The following is a 14,273-nucleotide window of genomic DNA, read 5'->3' as shown; positions in this document are numbered from 1 at the left end:
AATTCTGGGTCCTTGATGTCTCATATGATAGACTAAACTGTATGATGATCTCATGATGAATTATTGATTTATAACGTTTAAAATTTTGGAGTACTATATTGTCAATGGGAAGTGGTGATAACAGGTCTATGAAATCTTGCTCAAAAATTCTACAAAAATAAAAGACAGTGACAGAAATAGTGGCTGCTTTCAGTTTGAAATTAAACAGTTTGGTCAGCTTAAAATGAAAGGTTTAATTTTAATTTTCTTCATGTAGAATTTATTTAAAATATTAAAGCTACTAGTAATATGTGTGTACAAGTAAAATGGGAGATGTTTCTTTTGTGCAATTAGAGTTCACTGAAGATGAAAAAAACACCCATATTATCTGTGGGAATTGTAAAATTGGCATAGAATGGAGACTACAATTTTTAAAACTATTTACTGCGTGGTAATTTCTTGAAAAAACCTTTATTGGACTGCAAAAGTTGAAGATTTCTTATTCTCTTATGTCTGTTCTCTTCATCCACCATGTTTACCTGCCTTGTATCTTAAATCCTTAGTAACATTTAGTAATTCATTGATGCTTCTCTCCACTAACAGTTGTCTTCTCAGATCCTAATCCTACTAATATTTTAATCCTTTCAGAATACCTTGCAATAAGGGAAATCTCAGAACATATTTCTTGATTTTTTTCATTGGAAGCACAAGTTAGATGAAAATACAAGTTTCTTCTAGAGGGGTTCCAGAAATAATCACAGCCATTAAAATCCAAACCAAGCCAAACCAAACCAAACCAAACCAACAACCACCACCACCACCACCACCAAAACAAAAAAGAAAACTTTAAGCTAGTGATCTCACAAGTTTTATAAATTTATTGCAAAAGTAGTTTTAAGTATCTGAATAGTGTATATTTCTAATGTTTTGAAATAAATATGTGAAGAGAACTGTGAAAACTGTCAGCATGGAATATTTGTAAAGCTCTTTATGAATTGCAAAAGAGCAAACAAGCAACTTCCCGGTAGACTGGAAGCTGGCAAATGTTGTGCCGATTTTCAAGAAGGGTCAGAAAGAAGACCCTAGCAATTCCAGGCCTGTCAGTCTCACGTCAGTGCCTGGTAAAATCATGGAGAAGTTGGTTCTCGAACTTATTGAGGCGCACCTGGGGGACAAAGCAGTCATTGGTCCCAGCCAGCATGGGTTTGTGAAGGGTAGGTCCTGCCTAACTAACCTGATTTCCTTTTATGATAAGATCACCCGTATGGTGGACCAAGGGAAACCAGCTGATGTGATTTTTTTGGACTTCAGCAAGGCTTTTGACACGGTTTCCCATAGAATCCTACTGGACAAAATGTCCACCATACAGCTAAATAAAAACATCATACGATGGGTGAGCAATTGGCTAACGGGCAGGGCCCAAAGGGTTATGGTAAATGGGGCTGCGTCAGGCTGGCGGGCGGTCACCAGTGGGGTCCCTCAAGGCTCCATTTTAGGGCCGGTACTTTTCAATATTTTTATAAATGATCTGGATGTAGGAATAGAGGGTATTTTGAGCAAGTTTGCTGATGACACCAAACTTGGAGGACTTGTGGACTCGAATGAGGGTGTAAAGGCCTTACAGAGGGATCTGGATAGGTTGGAGAGCTGGGCGATCACCAACCGCATGAAGTTCAATAAGAGCAAGTGCCGGGTCCTGCACCTGGGGCGGGGAAACCCTGGCTGCACGTACAGACTGGGTGATGAGACACTGGAGAGCAGCCTAGAAGAGAGGGATCTGGGGGTCGTGGTAGACAGCAAGTTGAATATGAGCCAGCAGTGTGCCCTGGCAGCCAGGAGGGCCAACTGTGTCCTGGGGTGCATCAAGCACGGCATCGCTAGTAGGTCAAGGGAGGTGATTGTCCCGCTCTACTCTGCGCTGGTGCGGCCTCATCTCGAATACTGTGTGCAGTTCTGGGTACCACAGTATAAAAAGGACATGAAACTGTTGGAGAGTGTCCAGAGGAGGGCTACGAAGATGGTGAAAGGCCTGGAGGGGAAGACGTACGAAGAACGGCTGAGGTCACTGGGCCTGTTCAGCCTGGAGAAGAGGAGGCTGAGGGGAGACCTCATCACAGTCTACAACTTCCTCGTAAGGGGGTGTCGAGAGGCAGGAGACCTTTTCTCCATTAACACCAGTGACAGGACCCGCGGGAACGGGGTTAAGCTGAGGCAGGGGAAATTTAGGCTTGACATCAGGAGGGGGTTCTTCACAGAGAGGGTGGTTGCACACTGGAACAGGCTCCCCAGGGAAGTGGTCACTGCACCGAGCCTGTCTGAATTTAAGAAGAGATTGGACTGTGAACTTAGGCACATGGTCTGAACTTTTGGGTAGACCTGTGCGGTGTCAAGAGTTGGACTTGATGATCCTTAAAGGTCCCTTCCAACTCAGGATATTCTATGATTCTATGATTCTAACTTAAGTAGAACTGGGTAAAAAACACTAACACCTTAAAAATATATTAATAATTAAAACAAAACAAAACAAAACATGTATGAAGTTATTAGCAAAGAGCACTCTTTTTTTTTTTTTTTTTTTTTTTTTTGCACAGTGAATTTTTTTAAGCACTTTTTCTAATGCACACTAAAAGGAAATTCTTAAGGGAAACTAGAAAATGAACTGAAAATAATTGCTCATTTTAAAGGGACGCTCATTTTTGCTCATCGCTCATTTTAAAGGGATGCTCATTTTTGCTCTGAGATGACTTTTTATTACTTAAAATATTTATCATAAAACTTACTTTTTTTTTTTTTTTTTTTTTTTGGTGGTGTTACTGTTTGTTTGATTGGACATTAAATATGTATAATTTGTGTATTGATCCTTAAATGTAAATTGAGTCAAAACATGATTTTTAAAAAATGGTTTATTTAATTTTCATAGTGAAGTATGGTAACCATGCTTGCAAAACATTTCACAAGTAGTTTTGTAACTGTCATGTACTTAATATTATGTACAAATATCTATTTTTCAGTAATGTGTATTTGTTTTTCATAGAAGAGTCTTTAGACTTTGACTAAAATTTGGATGGAATTGGTTTAACTTTTCATATCAGCCATTATGAAGAGCTGAAAAACCCATGTTTCTGGTTTCTCTTCAACTATGTACATTAGGATTTGTGTATAGTTATCATCTTTGAAAGTCAAATAATTGATAAATATAAAGCTATTCCAGAGAACTTGTTTCAGCTATTGTTCTTGCAGTGTCTAGTTTGTGGACTCCTTGTTATGTTACAGAAAATTCTTACTAGAGTTGAGTGCACATATTCTTACGCTCATTAACTGAGACTAGGGGTTCACAGAAAGTGATAACCTCAAGAGGGTTAATAGGATTAATAGAAGATTAATAATAGTCAATATACAGTTCTGGATGCAAACAGACATGAATTCTCTGTGACATGAGTTCATACTTTGTCAGCTTGGAGCACAGAGCGTGATCTAACTTGTGTTTTACTGTGTTTAATTATAGGTGTAATCAAAATATCCCAATATGAAATACGTAGGACAGGAATAACTAACAGCCTAATGATAGCATGCATGACTTATCCCACAAAAGGGTATTTTAAAAACTCTATCCTGCCTGCCTAAGCAGGGAAAATCTATTTTTTTTTCCACATGTCCAAACCATTGGATTAGCAGATTCTGACATTGCATTTTTCTCCTGTTGAATTTATATACTACCTACATAATTAAATATTAAATAGGTTAAAAGAAAGCCAAAAGACAACTACAGAAGCACTCAGTCTACAATGTGTAATATCTATAAAGCTTAAGGATTTATCCTGGAATTAGGGATATTAAGGTGCAAGTTCTTGGTCTGTATGGCTATATACATGCTAAGAAATTCAGTGTGCTCAAAACTGTGTACTGTCTCTGAGGGTAGTTTTCAGTTAGGATTATAGCTTGGACTGTGTTGACTTTAAGAAAAAGTAAAAAGTCCTTCTAAAAATGCAGGTGTTGAGAAATGAGGGATATTACCTGGAACTCATTTGGAAGTATGGATGCAACCAGATTGTTTTCTGACTGGTGGGAAGCAGGTGCTCACCCCATCCATAACAGTTCTTTCTGCAGCAGTCTGTTGTATAGACTGGGAATGACTCTGAACAGAGCTCAGAGGAAAGGAAATAATCTGAGAACTGAGGATTTGGAATATTTTGTATATACCTACTAGTAGAAATGCAAACAATTACAGAGGTAAAGAGAGGCCATCGTCATGTCAGTTATAAAAAGAGAGTGACAGGAAGTTCCTAAAGATACATTTAGATCATGTTCTTGTTTCAAAAAACTGGAAGCTTTAATTATGAATTTAGACATCACATTTAATTTATGTGTATTTTATTTATCTGCTTCCTGATTTACTCAAGCTGAGAACCTTTCTAAAGGCCTTATAAACTGTTGCTTGAAAAAGAGATAAAGCTGTGCTGGCTTCTCTGCCAACACAAGTTGTAAGAAGCATTGTGCTGAGGCAGTGCTTATCAGTTGCAAACTGGCCACTGTTGTATAAATTATATTTCCAGTTATATGAAAGCAAGTATATAATTATGATAATAATTGCTGTTTTAGTATTTCTCTGATATAGTTTTTTATTAAATAAATGACATTTTATAAATATTTAACTCTGCTATCTCTCTCTCTCTCTTTTATTTTTTTTTTTTCCAGTTTTAATTTGAAGGAAGAAATTAGGTGACAGCTGACCATTACTACAGATTTTCTTCTGGTTCTTTATCTGTTTTATAATGTCAGTGAATTGGAGTTCCAGTTATTCATTAATATTTAAGAGGTAAAAATCTACTTGTTATCTATTTGGTTAATCCAGCCTTTTGTGCTACATTGCATCAATCACAAAATATTTCATAGTGTAATGAATTACTATGTGACTGCAGGAAATCATAAGGGATATTAAACTAAATTTAATCTTTTTAACTAACGATATTCTAAACTAAATGCAGAAGATAGAATTTCTCAACAAATAGCAGAGTGAAAAGATTTCTCTGGAGTTTCTGATAGACATTCTTGCTGCACACATTCCGTGTGAAGGACATAACCACTAAAAAAAATAATAAAACGACATAACTTTTCTTTTCCTGCAAACAAATACCAGGCTCTGGTGAAAAGGTTTTGAAAAAAAAGTTAATATTCAGAAGCTTTACTCAAAAGCCTTACGGTTTAGCGATTGACTTCTTGTGCATGGTTTTTTTTTTTTTTTTTTTTTTTTTTTAATTAATTAACTCAATTTTAGGGTAACAAAAGCATAAATTAATTGTAGGATAGGTTCACCTAAGGCCTTGCTCATCTCTCTCTATGTGAAAGCTTTCCCTAGGCATCACTCCTAGGGAAGGTTGTCTCTTGCTCTTTGGCAGTAGAAGGTATACAGGAGTGAATATACCCCATAAAGGTGACTGGAGGATGTCAAGCCTATTAATATTTGAAGAAGGTTATAGAAATTCCATGCACAGAAAAAGACCAAAGAAAATCCCTTAAAATGAATTGTCCTTTCCAGTCAATGTTTAAACAGATATGATTTGTATGGATAGTCAGGTTCTTTACCATCCGTTGCCTGAATTATGCCTCCTATTTCCGTAAACAAACATACATACATAGCAGAAAATGGAGCATGGAAAATTTGTTCTGTGAACACATCTGTTCTTTTTCAATGCATCTGCTTAAGAGTTTTTCTCTGCACACACACACGCAAAAGTACATGACTTTCAGTAAGTAACAAAGAAGTATAATAGGTTGGTTTGTAATAGCTTTCCACAGTCCTACTAGAAGTAAGGTAATTATTAGATTCCCAGAGTTCATTTGGGTTTAAAATTGTACCTCTCCTGCAATAAGTATTGAATAATGAGCCCTGAAACCCCCAGGTTTAAATCTACCTTGTTTTAATTTTACCTGGAGTTTTTAAAAGCTTATTTGCGTGTAGGTACAGAATTTAACAGAAATCCTGGACTACTGTGACTTTTGCTTGAATGAAGGCTACCCTGCTGTGTTTGCTGAAGGAGGATTAGAGAAAAGTGGCATTAATAAATTATGAACCAGTTAAAATAAAACTGCAGGCTGGCAGAACAACAGAGTAGAGTACAAAATCAGCAAGACAAAACCTACACAGTTTACATCTGTATGGCTCCAAATATGAAATAGGTGTGCAGTGCCTGGGATGCACATCCATGAAAGTGAACTTTTCTGATTAACTGTAATCACTGTTAATGCATTTGCCAAATTTTCAGGCAATAGTACAAAGCTAAGTGCTCTTAGCTTTTAATGAATTCCAAGGGAACAAAAGCAGAATTTTTGGAAGGCTCATCTCATGGGAGTATTGCTAGCATAGACATACCACATAGTGGTATGCCCACAGAATCCATATCCTTTTAAATTTTGAAGTAACAAATGGAAAAAAAAAAAAAAAAAAAAAGTGAGCAACACAAAAGGGACATTTCTAAAGTTCAGAGTGTGTTGGGGGCTACTTCTGGAAAGAACTGCTTCCAAAACAGTATTTCAAAATTGTGTCTAACTCTGTCCTGTAACACCATATTCTGCTCTAACTCTAATATACATGTATTCATATCTCAACCTGTAACACCATATTCTTGCTAACCGAATAGTGATATAATTAAAACCATTTGAAATGATCCACCTAGGCTATAACTACATACATTTTGTAATAGCATTGAGCATTACAGTAGCAAATCAAGCAGATATCTATGCGTGTTTCCTTATTTACCACAAGGAAAAAAGATAAGCTATTCTGCAAGCATTTGTAAGGTATTACTCCATAGGCAGATTTCTGTTATGTGGTGAAGAGGCCCAGTATAGGAGGATTAAGTAGTATGAAGCCATACTTTTCTTCTGTCAAAGAAGCTATGTGGACAAGGCTATGCCAGATTACTGGCCTCTCAGAGAAAATTTAACAGAATAAACAGAGCTTTTTAATGTAAACCTGAACAGCAGGTCTTGTGATGTTCATGTTCTTGTAGACGCAGACCTGGTTACCTTCTCTGGACCTTTAACTACTCTGTAAAGCAGAAGAGCATACGTGAAAGAGCACTTCAACCACAGTATTCTTTCACACCAGCTGAATTACAAAACTGAGCTTGATAGACAGAATTACTTTTCACAATTCTGTCCCCTGCATGTGGCTTTTGAACAGGTTACAATATGATTTGGAGATCTAGATTAATCAGTGGAACACAGAAGGTTCAGCTGGGGATCTTTGTTAAATCTTAATGGCAGCACTTAGCAGTTACAAAAATTATAAAATCACTTTAAGTAAGTGTATTGGGTTTACATGCTTTTCCTACTAGATGGTGATACAGGGCCCAGCTGTGTAAAATCTCTACTTCATATCAACTGTAAAACTGTACTAAGTAATAAATAAAGTCTGTACACTAAGTAAATGAGTAAGTAATGTGGCATAAAATTAAATAATAATAAAATAAAATAATAATTAAAAAATTGTTAGTGCGTAGTTTATACGTGAATCTCCGTAACTTGGGTTATGAACAGAGTCCTACTATGGTGAGGCAGAAGTCAGAGGCAAGGAGAAAGGCTGTATTACAGTATCAGCTTGATGTATGGCAAAGAGATAATGAATACAGGTCTGTTTTAAGAAACAGTTAAACCTTTTCTGATGAGGCTTTGCAGTCTTTTCAGAGAAGCTCATATATATGTCTATGACACTTGATATGATTTGTTTTGGTGCCTTTTTTTTTTTTTTTGGCTGGGTTATCCATCCATGTTTCTTCTTTCTTCTTCACTATTTCTTCAAATTTTGAGCAGTTCAGCAGTTAGAACAGTAATGGAAATAAATTAGGGAATAATGACCATAAAATTTTGATGCATTAATGATACCAATGAAATCCTAAAATTCTGTAACATGTTGACCAGATCTACTTGCAAAGTATGTATTCATATGAACTTTTCTCATATATGGCACATTTGCATTTCATTGACTTTGTGTCTATTAGGATTATAGGAATTTAACTGATTTGTTAAAATTATATTTTATCTTTATATTAATTTTAAATATTTTATCCAGTAACTGTGTTTATAAAAGAGTTGGCATGGGTCTCTGGGCAGCAGGAATCTGCTTTAATCTGCAGATTAAATTTTATGTACCTTTTCAAAAGGTTCATCAGAAGCAGTCTATAATTTGTGGCTGATGATGCAAGGTCAGCATTGTAGCTAGAAAAGTTTAGGAAAAAATTGAGTCAGACCCTTTTCCGCAGAACAGTGCAATTCTGTCAAGATCAAAAAACTTCATAAAATTGATTTTGATTTTGTCAATACGTCCTTTGGAGGCAGAGGAAATAAGGGGAAGAAGAGAGTCCTGAAAATGTCAAAATATGCCATTTTTATTTTTTACAAATGAAATTCATTAGTAGTTCCTTTTGAAATTTCCCATTATTCCATATATTTATTTTGCATTGCCCACTATATACAATACAACATGCAATACAATAAAAATAGAGAAGGAATGCTTAGAGGTAAAATTAGATTTTTCAAATACATTAATTTTATAAAGAATTAGTTTTTTTTTTTTTTTTTTTTTTTAAGAAAAATGTGTTTGGCAATCTGGAAATTCACCATGAATTGTTTTCCTGCAATCTCTTCTTATGTAGATGTACCCACATGCACCACGACACTGAATTCCTTTCATAAATTAGTTCTGTGTATTCTAAGAATTGCAGTAGCTGAGATTTATATATTTATTTTTCCTGAGCTATTTTTAATCCTCTGCTCTGATCATTAGAAAGTTTTCTTTCCCCAATTTTTTGACTGATTGCTTTCACGATCATCTGATTCCATTTGCTGATATTTACTATTCCATTTGCTGACATACACTATATATATCATATATATATACTACAGCTGATATATATTCCATTTGCTGATATATACTATAGCTTAAACAGTCTTTTAAACTGAGATTCAATATTTAATATGCTGATGAAGACAATCATGGCCTCTTTCAGTCATATTTTTGCTAGGTTAAACCAGCCAGACTGTTCCATATATGTTTATGCATTTTTCTTTAATTTGAAGCAAAGATTGGTAGTATCTGAACAATTTGAATGCAATTAAACATTTCAATAAATAAGCTATTATATCTTCCATTATAACTCTATAATCATGACAACACAGAGGATAGAATGGACCTTTTGTTTTCTTGTTCTTGTTGCCATGGTTATACATTTAACTTCCACTCTAAATTACTGCAGTGCTTCATTAAATTGTTTGATTTTCATTAGATTTTACTACAATTTTCAAAATAATTGGTGTTTAAAGCCAAGTGATAATTCATTTGTAATTTGAAAGCTTATATCTTTATAAAAGAAAAAATATATTTAAAAACAGGAAGCTAAAATCCATGATATATCTTAAAACTGGCATCATCTGGAGGGAGGGATGGACAAATCCAAGGTTATGTGTGTATTCATATGTGAAGAAATAAGTGCTAAAAGAAATACTAGAAGAAAAGGCTCACAGAACCATAGGATCACAGAAAAACAGAATGGTTGAAGTTGGAAGGGCCCTCTAGAGGTCATCAGGTTGCCCAAGACCATGTCAAGACATCTTCTAAATAGAGCCAAAGAGGGAGACTCCGCGGCCTCTCTGGGCAACCTGTGCCAGGGTTCAGTCACCTTCACAATGAAAAATTGTTTCTTCATGTTCAGGTAGAACCTCCAGTGTTTCAGTTTGTGCCCATTACCTCTTTTTCTGCCACTCGACACCACTGAAAAGAGCCTGGTTCTATCCTGTTTGTATGTTCCCTTCAGGTATTTACATACATTCTATAAAATCCCCCTGGAGGTTCCTCTTCTCCAGGCTGAGCAGTCTCAGCTCTCTTAGCCTTTTCTCATAGGATAGATGCTCCAGGCCCTTAATCTCAGTGTTTTTTTGCCTGACCTTCTCCAGTGTGTCCATGTCTTGCACTGACTAGGGAGCTCAGAACTGGACACAGTACTCCAGGTGTGGCCTCACCAATGTTGATCAGAGGGAATGGATCACCTCTCTCGCCTTGCTGGAAACATTCCTCCTATTGTAGGGTACATTCTACCCCATCATCCAGATTGTTAATTGAGATAATGAACAGTACTAGACCCATTATTAATGTCTGGGGTACAGCACTAGTTACTGGCCTCTAATTAGACTTTGTGCTGCTGATCACCATCCTCTGGGCCTGTCCATTCAGCCAATTGTCATTCCATCTCCTTGAACCTCCATTTCATAGCAATTGCCTTCAGAATGTACTCCCTCTGTTCTTTAAAATATTAAACTTTTCTGAAAAATGAAAAATCAAAACTGTTCTTAAACAGGGATCAGATGCATAAGCAATCTTACTGAAGAAACAAACAAACAATCAAACAAGTCTCTTATTCTTCTAACACCTTTTTGAATTCATGAGTGTCTTGTTTTGTTTGTTTTGTTTGGTTTGGTTTGTTTTATATGTGTCCTGAATGCTGTTGCTTAAATACTGGTTTGATTTTCTCCTTTTAAGAGAATTCTGAAGCCAATTCATATTCTCCAAAGTACTGAACTGTTTTTTTTTTTTTTTTTCTTTTTTTGTTTTGTTTTGTTTTGTTTTGTTTTGTTTTGTTTTGTTGATTTTAGGAACACCAGTTAGAAGCTTTTGTTCACATACTGTGATGTGGTTATTTTCATGTCTTATTCTGAGATTCAGATTAGCAGTGGACAGACTGAGTATAAATTTTTTTCTTCTGGAATACAAAAGCAAAATCTTGCTTGATCTTGATTTTCAGTACAAACACAGGCCGTAAAAGTAGGATCTCATCATCCTTCTGACTTTTTGAGTTTTATCCCAGAAACAATGGGATAGTAAGTGCCTTGGGAACATGCAGCTCTCTCAATGTGCAGGCCCAGAACTGCCTCCTTTGCAAGACAATAGCTCCTGTTATTTTTGATTCGAATTTCATAATTTTCCATTTCACTGTCTTGCAGAACACACACAGTTACAGCACACACAGTTACAGCTGGGAGATCCTCAAAAGACACAGACTGTTATTTGTTGCTTGTTTAAACACATAAAGCTAATAAAGTAACACTGAATATACTGTTTTACAATACTCCAGCCCCGTAGCTGGTTTCAGTCCTGATCTTGGAATGCTTTGAACTGCCAACATTAATGATCTTGGCAAGAGTATGCCAATGAGAAGAAAGACAAAGTATATGAAAGCTATGAAAATGACTTGTATTTATCCACTAGATGTATATTTCAGTTAGACATAAGAAGGGAGAAAAGTTGTTTTACTGGAAAATCTCAGAAGTGCTTAAAATTTATGAATTATGATTTGTACCCTAATCTAGTTTTGGAGTGTTTGTATACCACTGCTTCCAGTCCTTCCCCACTCTTCCATATGTGGTAATATTTAATTGTATGAGGGCCATGACTGCATTTACATGTTCAGGAGCTCAGTGAAGGAAAAACATTTTGTCATTTTGCCTTACCATCTCTGTTCCACTTACAGCATAGCCCCTCTGCCAAACAGCCTAACAATAATACACACAGTTCAAATTCATGACAAGAGGAACCTTTTCTTATGAACAGTTGTGATGGTTTTAGTCAATTTTCAAATAAGGGAATGAATATTTGCAACTCACACGTGACTTTGCCCATCTTACAGGAGATGTTCAACTGTATTCATTTTCATATATATAGAGAGATCCCCAAATCAACCAGCTTATTGATGGCTCGTATATTAAAGCAGATTTTCACAAGTGGCATATATTAAAGCAGATTTTCACAAGTGGGAGGGTATGTACCTCCAGCAATCACATTTATATGCCATTACCAGAAGTTACTATCCACCTGTCCTCTCACATTTGGAAGGAGCTCAGACCATAGCAGAGAAGCTGCAGGGATTTTGGAGCAAATTTTACTTTTGAAGAAAACTGCAGGTTGCAGCATTCTGCTACTGGAGTTCACAGCCACCCATGCAGTTGAATTCTCAGTTCTAATACCGGTGGTAAACTCTAAAAGAGCTTTGTGTCCTCAGGTGACTTTTTTTGTCATCCTGAAATATTGCTGTTGTCTCCCACCATGTAACAACTGATGAAGAAAAGGTTGTTTTGAAGCTGTCTTTTCAACTTTCCTTAGGGTTTGCAATCAGAAGTAGTTAAAGATGCCTTTTAAAATAGGAAAATGGAAGTCTTTCACAGGACAAAAATATGTATGTCTTAGCCAGTATGACTAGCAGTAAAAACCTTATCAGCATCTGCTTAATTTTCATTTTTTCAGATGTCCGTCCATCTGCTTCAACATAGTGAACCACCGCTTGATCTGCAATGCCTGTGTTTGTTATGCTATTTTGTGCATTAAAAGAATGTAGGCTACAAGTCTGTACCCCAGAGTACACATTGAGTAGTTTACTTAATGTGTTTTCTTCTAATACGCACTCTTATGTTTGCTTGTAGCCTTTTACTTTCATGTTTAAAAATGATCATTCTGAAACAGGAGAGCTGAAAACCACATGATTATTCTCTTTCAAATGCAGAGCCATCAGAGTCCTCTCCTGCAGAGGCCTGATAAGTGCTTTAAATTTTTCAAATATGGTAGAAATTGTGGCCTTTCCCCTTTAGCCTTGATTAGGGTTGGGATTTAACACATGCTGCCTCTGTATTTTCTGTGATTAGATTGTCCTTGGGCAAGTGCATTCAGCATGTGCTAGGCAGGTCAGTGATCAGTCTTCCACAGGGAAAAGAACAAAACCAGAAAATATTCATAATTCATTATGATCAGACATTAAAGAATACTCTAGAGATATCTGCTGGTTGTGTGCACTTATTCTACAGTATTATTATTATTTTACAATTTGCTCTTCATGTTGGTCATTACCATATGCTTTGATTATTTTAATGCATTAGTATTTCCTGCCTTTGTATACACAAGCCAGAGTTTAATTTTCAACATATTTGTCTATAGAAATATTTTGTTCTTTCAAGGAATATTCTCGGGGCTAAGGAAACATTCTCTATTTAAAAATAAATAAATCATGTTAGGACATGATCTTGAACTTCATAAGAACTGCTGAATATTAAAAGCATAAGACACTTCCCTGCAAGATTTTAACTGTATTTTCTGCACTGCAGTGAAGTAAATATACATTGGTATGTGGCTATATAAATATTTACAATGCACCATTCTCAGTTATAGAAAAACGGTGACTTATTTCTCCTAACTTTTCCACCCCAAAGTTGTATTTCTTGTATGTCTTAAAATGATGTAAGCTGTATATCTTAAAATGATACTCTTAACCAGAAAGCTCATGTGCATGGTTGAACAATGAGGAGTGCAGTTTGCCTTTCTGCAGGGAGACAATGTGATTCCTATGCAACACAAGTCCTTCTTAAACTCAGCTTCAGAAAGTTTAACATTTCACAGAGCCATGTAATGCCTGAGATTAGAGGAGACCTCTAGAGACCAACTAGTCCAATCCCCCTGCTCAAAACAGGGTTAAGTAGAGCAGGTTCAAAAAATAAATTACTTAACCTACCTGAACTTTTGCAAAACATTTGACACTATCCCCCATCCTTATCTCTAAATTGGAGACACCACATGCTGGGTAAGGAATTGGCTAGATGGTCACACTTAAAAAGTTGTGGTCAACAGCTCAATGTCCAGGAGGAGATTAGTAACAAGTGGTGTTCCTCAGGGGTCAGTACTGGGGTTGGTGTTATTGAACATCACTGTTGGTGACATAGACAGTAAAATTGAGTGCACTCTGAGCAAGTTTGCAGATGATTCCTTGCTGTGTGGTGTGATCAACACACTGGAGGGAAGGGAAGTCATCCAGAGGGACCTTCACAGGTTTAAGAGGTGGGCCTGTGCAAACCTCATGGGGTTCAACAAGGTCAAGGTCAAGGTCCTGCATCTGGGCTGGGGCAATCCCAACCACAAATACAGGTTGGGTGGAGAATGGACTAAGAACTGCCATGATGAGAGGGACCTGGGGTTGTTGGTTGCTAAGAAGCTCAACATGAGCCAGCAATGTGCACTTGCAGTCCAGAAAGCCAACTGTATGCTAGGCTGCATCAAAAGAAGCATGGCCAGCAGGTCAAGGGAGGCTACTCTGCTCTTGTGAGACCCCACCTGGAGCGTTGCATTCAGCTCTGGGGCCCCCAGCATGAGAAGGATGAGGAAGTATTGGAAAAAGTCTAGAGGATGGCCACAAAGATGATTGGAGCACCTCTCCTACGAAGACAGGCTGAGTTGTTCAGCCTGAAGAGAAGGCTCCAGGGAG

This window comes from Netta rufina (genome assembly GCF_964035555.1).
Source record: "Netta rufina genome assembly, chromosome: 3".
In the NCBI taxonomy this organism is placed as follows: Eukaryota; Metazoa; Chordata; class Aves; order Anseriformes; family Anatidae; genus Netta; species Netta rufina.
This window is presented reverse-complemented; position numbering follows the sequence as displayed.